Below are 12,451 nucleotides of genomic sequence, written 5' to 3'. Positions count from 1 at the left end.
TCAGCGTGAAGGAGTACTTCGTACCTTGGTACACAGGGCTCATGTCATTTCCGGCACTGAGATTTTGCCAGCTTAGCTGGCCCATCTTGAAGCTATTCGTCAGAATGGTTATAATGAAAGACAGATTGAACGTGCGTTGCGCTATCGACCAACTGTACATCGGGTGACTGATGGTAATACTGAGTCGAAACCTAGGTCTACTGCCTTTTTGCCTTAAGCAGGAAGCACTTCCAACAAGATCGATCGTATTTTACGGAAAAACGATGTAAAATGTATTTCCCGACCTCCATCTAAAATTAGAACGCTTTTGGGTTCTCTTAAGGATGATCTTGGTTTGCCTAAGGCGGGTGTATATCGCATTTCTTGTAATTGTGGCTTGGCATACATTGGTCAGACTATCAGGACCGTGGAGGACCGATGTACTGAGCACAAACGGCACATACTATTAGAGCAGCCAAGTAGATCTACCGAGGTATTGGCGTGCACGTCCAGCTATTGGCTAATGGTTCAAATGGCTCTGAGCACTATGGGACTCAACTGCTGTGGTCATAAGTCCCCTAGAACTTAGAACTATTTAAACCTAACTAACCTAAGGACAGCACACAACACCCAGCCATCACGAGGCAGAGAAAATCCCTGACCCCGCCGGGAATCGAACCCGGGAACCCGGGCGTGGGAAGCGAGAACGCTACCGCACGACCACGAGATGCGGGCGTCCAGCTATTGGGACAGCGTTATTACGGTATCTGTTGAAATTAAATTAGCGAGTAACCTTGTAAACAGGGATGGAGGTTTTTGTTTAAACTCTGCTTGGAATTCTGCTCTTTCCCTTGTCAAAAAACAGAGGGATAGAGTCAATGTTACTTCATCTGCTAGTTCGTATCATTATCGATACCTCTTACTTTGGTCTTCTTTGGAGACATGAGTGTTCAGTGTGTGTGTGCTATCTTTCCTGAATTACTCCAAGAATCGAGGTTTTAAATTTGTTTGTACTGCCCGTTGCAGTTTGTGCCTTGAAAATGGCGGGGTGTGCTCCCGCCGAAATGTCGGCGGTCGCTGTAAACATTACGTGGCTGAAAACCCGTCAGTTGTCTGAAAATTGTACATGCCAGGAGAAACTCAGGTCTCACAAGCATAAAATCATTGGAACAGGGAATCCCTCATGGGTCGGTATTATCGGCGACATTGTTCATAATTTATGTTAACGACATACCCCTGTTACCCAACGTAGTATTGCAGACGACACCGCCTTACTAGCAATAGTAGTAGAATGACCGCTGCGAACAAGAGGATGCAAAGACAGCTAAACACAATAGATGAACGACTACGCGTAAACGATGTCAAACTAAACGCAGAAGATACGCAAGCAATAATGTTTACGAGGAAGATTACTAATTATAGGAACACATATATATTGGACAAATCAGGTCAAATATGTAGGAGTAATGTTGGACAGTAAGTTGACATTTAAAACACACGTCGTATGTAAGAGGGAGAAAACGATAAAACTAGTGCATACGCTATTCCCACTTTTGGCAAGGACTGACATGGGAACCCGAACAAAATTAATTCTGTGTAAAATAACAATATTATCAGCTCTATTCTACGGTTGTTCCACCTAGGGGACAACTTGCAACGCAAACCAGCAAGTGCTGCAAAGAATCCGAAACCTATGTTTCAGAATAATGTCCAAGCCCCTCGGTGGACTAGAATAAACGACTTACTTGTTGTACTCAGTATGCGAACAGTCACACAACAAATACAGGAAAAAACTCGAAAACTGTTGAAAAAAATGGGCCGATTAAGAAATACAGCCAGACACCGAGAATATGCTGGAACAGTCAAACCTCGAGAATGTCACAGAGTGAGAGTTCCCAGAACCATAATAAGGAATTAAATAGACTAAATAAAACCAAGTAGCAATCACCATGTTAGGCTTAAAATGGCGACAACAGCCCAAATGTTCTAATAAAAAGAAATGAAATAAAATTATGTTAAAAACTATGAATGAAGGAATTATAGCCACCAAAGGCGGAAGTACTTCTAAAAAAAGAGGATGTTGTTTACTTATGTGATATGCTTCATTACAATATTTGTAACACTGCATATTAGGAAAGATGTGCCTACGGGTTGTCGGCTTATGATTAAAAACCTGCTGCGCAACCTGAATGAATTTCCTGAAAGTTTTGCAACGCATCTGAAATAAGTGACGTCATTTTGGAGAAAGCAATAGGAGAACATAAGGAACACCGATCAACTGATGCTGTACTGACTAATGAAGATGCAGTCTAGTATCCACAAGTATTTCGAAATTCATTGAATCCAGCTGGCTTTCCGCCACGCAGTTAGAAGCTTAAAGTCTGCGTTCCTGTATTATCGCTGGGCAATGTCAATGCTCTGAAACTCTGTAATGATACCCGTTTGCAGATGACCGCTATGAGAAGTAATGTCGTTGAAGCTGCTAAGCTCACAGGTTCAGAAGCCGGCGATGTCGCTCTAATACTCCGTTTACCAATGATCCCAAGCCGTGTAGCCATTCGTTTTAAGCGACCTCAGTTCCCACTCAAGGCTTCGATTGCTGTAACACTAAACAAGCGTCGAGGTCAAATATATAAATACGTTGGAACCAATTTACAACCAGACTGTTTTTCGCATGGTCAGTTTTATGTTACCCTCTCACGAACTGGACCGAGAGAGGTGGGGCAGTGGCTAGCACACTGGACTCGCACTTCGGGAGGACGACGTTTCAATCACTCGTCCGCCCATCCCGATTTAGGTTTTCCGTGATTTCCCTAAATCGCCTCAGGCAAATGCCGGGATAGTTCCCTTGACAGGGCGCGGCCGACTTCCTTCCCCATCCTTCTCTAATCCAATGACTTCGCTGTTTTGTCTCTTCCCCCAAATCAGTCCAGTCCCATCACGAACTGGTAGTTCAGAAAACGAGTTCATATTATTAATAGTTGCTGTTGTTGTTGTTGTGGTCTTCAGTCCTGAGACTGGTTTGATGCAGCTCTCCATGCTACTCTATCCTGTGCAAGCTCCTTCATCTCCCAGTACTTACTGCAACCTACATTTTTCTGAATCTGCTTAGTGTATTGGCTCAAATGGCTCTGAGCACTATGCGACTTAACTTCTGAGGTCATCAGTCGCCTAGAACGTAGAACTAATTAAACCTAACTAACATAATGACATCTCACACATCCATGCCCAAGGTAGGATTCGAACCTGCGACCGCAGCGGTCGCTCGGCTCCAGACTGTAGCGCCTAGAACCGCACGGCCACCCCGGCCGGCGCTTAGTGTATTCATCTCTTGGTCTCCCTCTACGATTTTTACCCTCCACGCTGCCCTCCAATGCTTAATTTGTGATCCCCTAATGCCTCAGTACATGTCCTACCAATCGGTCCCTCCTTCTTGTCAAGTTGTGCCACAAATTTCTCTTCTCCCCAATTCTATTCAGTAGCTCCTCATTAGTTATGTGATCTACCCATCTAATCTTCAGCATTCTTCTGTAGCACCACATTTCAGAAGCTTCTATTCTCTTCTTGTCCAAACTATTTATCGTTCATGTTTCACTTCCATACATGGCTACACTCCATACAAATACTTTCAGTAACGACTTCCGGACACTTAAATCTATACTCGATGTTAACAAATTTCTCTTCTTCAGAAACGCTTTCCTTGCCATTGCCAGTCTACATTTTATATCCTCTCTACTTCGACCACCATAAATTATTTTTCTTTCCAAATAGCAAAACTCTTTTACTACTTCAAGTGTCTCATTTCCTAATCTAATTACCCCAACATCACCCGGTTTAATTCGACTACATTCCATTAACCTCGTTTTGCTTTTGTTGATGTTCATCTTATATCCACCTTTCAAGACACTGTCCATTGCGTTCAACTGCTCTTCCAAGTCCTATGCTGTCTCTGACAGAATTGCAATGTCATCGGCGAACCTCAAAGTTTTTATTTCTTCTCCATTGATTTTAATACCAACTCCGAATTTTTCTTTTGTTTCCTTTAGTGCTTGCTCAATATGCAGATTGAATAACATCGGGGAAAGGCTACAACCCTGTCTGACTCCCTTCCCAACCACTGCTTCCCTTTCGTGCCCCTCGACTCTTATAACTGCCATCTGGTTTCTGTAAAAATTGTAAATAGCCTTTCGCTCCCTGGATTTTACCCCTGCCACCTTTAGAATTTGAAAGAGAGTATTCCAGTCAACATTATCAAAAGCTTTCTCTAAGTCTACAAATGCTAGAAAAGGAGGTTTGCCTTTCTTTAATCTCTCTTCTAAGATAAGTCGTAAGGTCAGTATTGCCTCACGTGTTACAACATTTCTACGGAATCCAAACTGACCTTCCCCGAGGTCGGCTTCTACCAGTTTTTCCATTCGTTTGTAAAGAATTCGCGTTAGTATTTTTGCAGCTGTGACTTGTTAAACTGATAGTTCGGTAATTTTCACATTTGTCAACACCTGCTTTCTTTGGGATTGGAATTATTATATTCCTCTTGAAGTCTGAGGGTATCTCGCACACTCCTTATTACCAGACACTATACAAAATGCGGAATATATTTTTATATTGAGAGGTTTTGTATCTGTATTTTTACAAAGAACTTAACAAAACAATAAAAACCAAAAACGCAAATAATGGAGTATTTTTCACTGATATTCCATGTGATTTATTATAGTTTCGAGTTCCGTAACCTTCAAAGTGGGCGAAGTCGCAAAGAGGAGACGATATTTTCGTCTTGGCACAAATTTCCGGGGATACCTCAGAGTAGGACGTATATACAATTCCCATACGTTTTTAGCAATCGCGGACTGCCGGATTCGCTACCATAATTACAAAATTTTTATTTTTAATTTCATTTTGAAGGTTCCACTGCTCATGAGATGATAGGGGAACGGCGTGCGTAACAGCCATTTGAATCTGTGACTCTGTACAGTGCCACAATCGTACGGAAACTGCATACAGATGTCACTCCATTCCCACTCAGTTATGCACACTCACCTGACGGAGCCAGGCTATCGCGTTGTCGCACAGTCACCTTCTGGTACATGCTAAGTTGTGACTTCGTGCAATCATTACAGGTTAGAAAAAAAATTAGGTTTCCGCAACATACCTGTGTTCAAAGAGTGGCTGTTTGGCGACAAATTTCCACGACGACGATTGCTTCATCTGAGGTCGTCGCGAACTACCAACAACTTCTGTGGAGCGGCGTCTAAGCGGTTACAACGGCCGCACAATGGCTGATACAGGCCTCCTGAATCAAAACCTTTGTCTGCCTTTCTATTGAGATTTATGTGTAGAAATATTGAAACTATAATGTACAATAAATCATAAAAGAGCACTCCGTCTTCAGGCCACGAGTGGCCTACCGGGCCATCCGACCGCCATGTCATCCTCTTGGAGGATGCGGATAGGAGGGTCGTGGGGTCAGCACACCTCTCACCCGGTTATGATGGTATTCTTGACCGAAGCCACTGCTAATCGGTCGAGTAGCTCCTCAATTGGCATCACGAAGCTGAGTGCGCCCCGAAAAATGGCAACAGCGCATGGCGGCCTGGATGGTCACCCATTCAAGTGCCGACCACGCCCAATAGCGCTTAACTTCGGTGATCTCACGGGAACCGGTGTATCCACTGCGGCAAGGCCGTTGCCTACAATAAATTATAATGAATAATTAATCATAAAGATAATAATTAGGTGACGTAATAATATCAACCATCACTATTATTAAATAATGAAAATAACTGACGTTTCCTTACAGCGATGGTATTTACATGTAAGCGAAAAAAGGGAATAACGGGGTTGATATTACGTCGAGAGAGCAACACAAGCAATGAAGGTCGGCATGGCTTTCAATACTGTTGCAACCACCAAGGAATGCCATGAAGAGGAGAGTTTGCAAGAACCCAACACAACTCCAGACACACGACGACCCGGAAATACTATCGGTCGCTCCAGAGATGGTACGACAGTGCACTTATCGATAAGCGCTGCTGCTGCCACTCACGGGCAGGTAAGGCAGGAAGTTAGTGACGTCAGTAAATCGGACAAGAAAACGAAGCGGCAGTGCCGTAAGAGAAGATGACAATAAACGGGATGAACACGAGTCGCCCACGGCTCAGTTTGTTACCACAAAAACAGAACTTTCCGATTCTGTTTTCTATCTAAAACAGGAAAAGTTCTAATCTGCCCAGCTCATGCGAGGGGGGAAAAAGGAAACAGAATAACATTGCTGTGGGTGGAACTTTCTGCTGCTAGGCGTGTATGGTTCAACGCATTTCCAGTTCGGTGCCGCCTGTGTTGTCGACCGGGCTTGTTTTGTTTATCTGCAGTGATTGGTTTTGTTAGCACTGTTAAAATTAAGGCCGGCCGCGGTGGCCGTGCGGTTCTGGCGCTGCCGTCTGGAACCGCGGGACTGGTACGGTCGCAGGTTCGAATCCTGCCTCGGGCATGGGTGTGTGTGATGTCTTTAGGTTAGTTAGGTTTAAGTAGTTCTAAGTTCTAGGGGACTTATGACCTAAGATGTTGAGTCCCATAGTGCTGAGAGCCATTTGAACCATTTTTTTGTTAAAATTAAGGAAAGGCAAACCTACGTTTCTAGCATTTATAGACTTGAGCAAACTTTTGACAATGTTGACTGGAATATTCTCTTTCAGATTCTGAAGGTGGCATGGGTAAATTCAGGGAACGAAACGCTATTTACAATTTCTACAGAAACCAGATGGCAGTTATAAGAGTCGAGGGGCATGAAAGGGAAGCAGTGGTTGGGAAGGGAGTGAGACAGGAATGTTGCCTATCCCCGATGTTATTCAATCTGTATATTGAGCAAGCACTAAAGGAAACAAAAGAAAAATTCGGAGTTGGTATTAAAATCAATGGAGAAGAAATAAAAACTTTGAGGTTCGCCGATGACATTGTAATTCTGTCAAAGACAGCAAAGGACCTGGAAGAGCAGTTGAATGGAATGGATAGTGTCTTGAAACGAGGATATAAGATGAACATCAACAAAAGCAAAACTAGGATAATCGAATGTAGTCGAATTAAATCGGGTGATGCTGCGGGAATTAGGAAATGAGACACTTAAAGTAGTAAATGAGTTTTGCTATTTGGGGGGGTAAAATAACTGATGATGGTCGAAGTAGAGAGGATATAAAATGTAGACTGGCAATGACAAGGAAAGCGTTTCTGAAGAAGACAAATTTGTTAACACTGAGTATAGATTTAAGTGTTAGGAAGTCGTTTCTGAAAGTATTTGTATGGAGTGTAGCCTTATATAGAAGTGAAACGTGGACGATAAATAGTTTACACAAGAAGAGAATAGAAGCTTTCGAAATGTGGTGTTACAGAAGAATGCTGAAGATTAGATGGGTGGATCACCTAACTAATGCGGAGGTATTGAATAGAATTGGAGAGAAGAGGAGTTTGTGCCACAACTTGACTAGAAGAAGGGATCGATTGGTAGGGCATATTCTGTGACATCAAGGGATCACCAATTTAGTATTTGAGGTAATCGTGTAGGGTAAAAATCGTAGAGGGAGACCAAGAGATGAATACACTAAACAGATTCAGAAGGATGTAGGTTGCCGTAGGTATTGGGAGATGAAGAAGCTTGCAGAGGATAGAGTAGCATGGAGAGCTGCATCAAACCAGTCTCAGGACTGAAGACCACAACAACAATAACAACACTGTTTTGTTCTTGTTTCGTTTTTTATGATGGTATTGTTAAGTGAACAACTTGCAGGTATGAAATTTTGTTTCCTACTCGGTAAATGTTGAAAAGAACTTACGAAGATGACGCCACGGGAAAAACACAAGTTTACGAGTGGTTTGCTCGATTTTAAAATGGCGACTTGTCGATTGATGACAAACCTCGTTCTGTACGTCCTTCAACTGCCTGAATCGGCGAAAATATTGAAAAAATTCGAGAGCTTGTTCCCACTGTCGATTTGAAACATGTGCTTAGAAACTACAGCTTGAAAGTGATCCAAATTTTCTTCAGAGGTCATTACTGGTGATGAGTCATGGCGTTATAATTACAAGCCAGAAACAAAGCAAAATTCAATTGAAGACGTCATTGTCTCCCGTCCAAAATGTTTCAAGTCAAATCACATCAAAACACCGCTGAGTTGCTTTTTTTATGACAAGAGCGTAGTTCATTCAGAATTTGTTCCCCCAGGTCAGACCGCCAATCAGATCACTTATTTGGAAGTTTTAAGACGATTACACAACAGTGTTCGTCAAAAAGGAACCGATTTATGGCAGACAGGTGAGTGGTACTTCCAGCACGACAACGCACCCGCACACACAGCAGTTTGTATTAGAGAGATTTTGGCTAAAAATGGTATGGTTCTGCTGCTCCACGCACCTTACTCGCCTGACCTCTGTGCGATTTTTTCTTATTTCCACACATGAAAAGGGATATGAAAGGACACCGATTTGGCAGCATTGAAGAAGTCAAGAAGAAAACTAGGGAGGAGCTGTCAGCCATTTCTAAAGATGAGTACAAAAAATGTTTCGAACAATGGAAGCACCGGTGGGACAAATGTATTAGGTGTAATGGAAAATATTTTGAACGGGGTAAGGTTGTTTTGTAAACAATTTGAAAATATATAGCTTGTAAAAAATGATTCAGATTTGTTTGGGTACCCCTTGTGATTGCACAAAATTAATGAGACAAATTAGAAAATAAGTAATTTATTACGAACTTTCTATGTGCCGTACCAGGGATCTCATTGGTTTTGAGTGCCAATAAGGAAGTTTTTGTTTCAAGTGCAATTAATACTTACGCCCTACGTTTTATTTGTAACAACACAAACACGCAAAGACAACAGTAATGTTTTAACTAGTAGAACAGCAGTTAACCAAAATAATTTCTCGTATCCTTTCAATTTTTTAAAAGATAATAACAAAATTAAATTCAAGAAAAAAAGATATCTCAGTGTTGACTTCTGTTCCTTATACAACTTCATTTTTGGTATCAGATGTCGCTAAATTACTGAATTACTCCCTACAGTAAGAAATAGCAACATCGCCAACAGGGCTTTCTGTTTTGCAACTGATAGAGATGCCTGATCTTTCAGATGAATTACGGCATGGCCCACGTCAGCCATGTTCGTTCCTCTATTGAGGATATTGACATTTTCCCCTTCTCCTGTTTCAGAGTAACAACTGTTAATAGGTGTTTGAGAATGATGACTATGATGCACTGTGATCCGACTGCATTTGGAGATGTTACATGCCTGCATTGACAACAATGTTTCAGCAGCATCTTTAAAATCAAAGAACCTCATCGCTCGGTGGCATTTTATCGGGAATTGTATTGCTTGTCTTCTTTTCATAACGTTTTCTACACACATGTTATCATATATGTGCACTTCTGCAATTTTTTTTTCTCTTTCTGAAACGCGAATTATGACCTTCCATTTATTGTTACAAATGAAAACTTACGTGCACTCCGCTTATCACACAAACAGTCTGTAGACCAACTGGAGGAGACTTTCACGCATGAGACTTGGATATCCAGAGGGAGGCACTGTTTAGCAGAAAGCGTATGCGCCATTTAGTAATGACTGTCTGAAAAATGTTGCCCATGTTTCGGCACTTGCAACTAATCTAGGGATACGCAATAGAGTACCGAGGACACAAAAACACAGAAAATACAGGGTGTTTCGAAAATAATCATCAGATTTTAAAAAATCATAGCTATTATGTTATTTGAGATATGTGCGTCGACAAAGTACTGTTGGAAAGAGCAAATTCTCGAGTTTTACGTGGTTCCTGTCAGATAGCAGCAGGGTGCGCCCACTTCAGTTCTAATGAAAATTTTGCGCAGTGAGGGTCAGTAATAACTGTTCAGCCTGACTTTCGTACTAGGTACGGTGTGGATCCTCCTATAGCACAGAGCATTAGACAATGGCATGAATAATTCCGAGAAGCAGGTGGTTTGTGTAAAGGCAAATCGCCGGGCCGTCTCCGAGTGTCTGACACAGACGTAGAACGCATCCGCCATAGTTTCACAAGGAGTCCGCAGAAATCCGTTCGCTGTGTAGCTCGGCTGGTCAACATGTCCCCACTGTCCATCTGGCGTGTGCTGCATCGACGTTTACACGTGAAACCATACAAAATTCAGCTACTGAAAGCTTTTCGTGAAGGTGACAAACAACAACGTGTGGAGTTCTAAAAATGGCTCTGAGCACTATGGGACTTAACACCTATGGTCATCAGTCCCCTAGAACTTAGAACTACTTAAACCTAACTAACCCAAGGACATCACACAACACCCAGTCATCACGAGGCAGGGAAAATCCCTGACCATTGTGTGGAGTTCTGTAATTTCGTTCTGGCAAGATGGAGGATGAGAGTTTTCTTCCACGCTTAGTGTTTAGTGACGAGGCAACATTCCATTTAAATGGAAAAGTGAACCGTCATAATGTGAAAATATGGGGTACGCAACAACCACATGAAGTTGTGCAACATGAGAGGGTTCAAATCGCTCTGAGCACTATGGGACTTAACATCTGAGGTCATCAGTCCCCTAGAACTTAGAACTACTTAAACCTAACTAACCCAAGGACAACACACACATCCGTGCCCGAGGCAGGATCGAACCCGAGACCGTAGCGGTCGCGAGGCTCCAGACTGTAGCTCCTAGAACCGCTCGGCCACACCGGCCGGCCAAACATGAGAGGGACTCTCCAAAATTTAATGTGTTTTCTGCCGTTTCACGGGAAAAGGTGTAGGATCCATTTTTCTCTGCCGATAACACTCTTACAGGAAGCACATACATCGATATGCTTGAGAACTTTCTTGTCCCACAGCTGGGGACTCATTCGAACGATTTGATTCACCAACTGGATGGGGCACCGCCACTCTGACACCGGGAAGTGCGGAAATTTTTAAATCAAATGATTACGGAACGAATAATCAGTCGGACTGGACCAAATGATTCAGCCTTACATCACTGGCCTCCAAGGTCACCGGACCTGACTGTACGTGATTATTTCTAGGGGGGGGGGGGTTTATAAAAGACGCTGTTTATGTGCCTTCGTTACTAATAACAATGAATGAACTGAGATATCGCATAACGGCAGCTGTGGAAGCTGTAACTCAAAACATGGCCGCTGCAGTGTGGAATAGCGCAATGAAAATGCCGTGCATCTCAAAGGGGGCATATTCAACACCTATGGCAGGTGTGAAAACAACCCTTTTGAGATTCCCGTTCATCAAAAAACAAAATTCATTGTGTATGTTTACTAGTTTCAGAAATATAGATGTACAAAATCGGATGATTCTTTTTGATATACTTTGTATGTTATGTGAAAATATGGGACGTACTTCGTTTGACGTTTCCACTCTTCAATGAGGTGGAATCAGTGCTGAAATTGCATCTAGTTCCACGCTACAGTCACGCGTAGGTAAATGTCGCCAGTGAAGATTACTTGCACACCGCTTAGCTTTAAACATCGACATTGCTGCTGGAACATTTCTGGAGACGTATTGAATCGACCGCTGTGGACTTAGTGTGGCGTCTTCGGGAACACAAGTGGAGGAAGAGTCGTGCGCTGTCCTACGAGAGTGCGACGACTGAAACGTATTTCTTTGTTTCGACCCAGGTAAATACAGTCGAACTTCTTTTCCCCGCGAAACGTGCGTCAGCAATTCCGATCGGTGCATTCACGCCACACGAGGCGAAGAAACGAATGCATTCGATGTATTGACCGGTTTTCAATATGGCGTGTCTCCTTCGTTCTTCTAGAAACAACAATACGCAAACACTTTCGTTCATGTAAACACAACAGAGCGACTACGTAGGACGAAATCACGTCAAGGTACACGTTCAGTGTGCCCCGAAATCCAGCGAACAAGTGCTGTAAAATTTAATTGAAATGATTGGATGATTATAAAATAGGACTATTGACCATATGTTACTGCAGCGCATGATGATTTTCCTCCCGTTTCGTTTTGGTCAACTAGGCATTATGAGACAATTGCAATTTCCTATCATCTCTCCTTTTCTTTTCCCGTAATATTATTTTAAATTTTATCATGTCACTTTTTGTCTTTCTTCAGACTAAATGATCCATGTTTTATTACTTCTTTGCCGAGCGGTCTTAGGCGATCTTGGGCGCCTTGTAACGACCCGCGCGGCTCCCCACGTTGGAGTTTCCGAGTCCTCCCTCGGACACTGATGTGTATGTTGTCCTTAGCGTAAGTTAGTTTAAATTAGATTAAGTAGTGCGTAAGCTTAGGGACCGATGACCTCAGCTGTTTAGTACCACAAGACCTTACCACAAATTTCCAAATTTCTTACTTCTTCTGTCTCGGTACCTATCTAAATGTAGCACTCTCGTTCTGAAAGTATACGTTTCAACTGATTCTCTTGCTTTTGATGTGTATTACTATATGTTGTTTCAACTTTACTGACCCAAATAGATGC

General features: G+C 42.6%; 1 pseudogene; it reads right to left on the bottom strand.

Moving 5' to 3' along the window:
- Positions 1-5,549: 5,549 nt before the first annotated feature.
- LOC126210969 (5S ribosomal RNA) lies at positions 5,550-5,667 on the bottom strand (annotated as a pseudogene).
- Positions 5,668-12,451: the final 6,784 nt, after the last annotated feature.

The sequence above is a fragment of the Schistocerca nitens genome, chromosome 10, assembly GCF_023898315.1.
Source record: "Schistocerca nitens isolate TAMUIC-IGC-003100 chromosome 10, iqSchNite1.1, whole genome shotgun sequence".
NCBI lineage: Eukaryota > Metazoa > Arthropoda > Insecta > Orthoptera > Acrididae > Schistocerca > Schistocerca nitens.
Note: the sequence above shows the minus strand (reverse complement) of the source record. Positions and strands in the feature narration are given on the sequence as shown.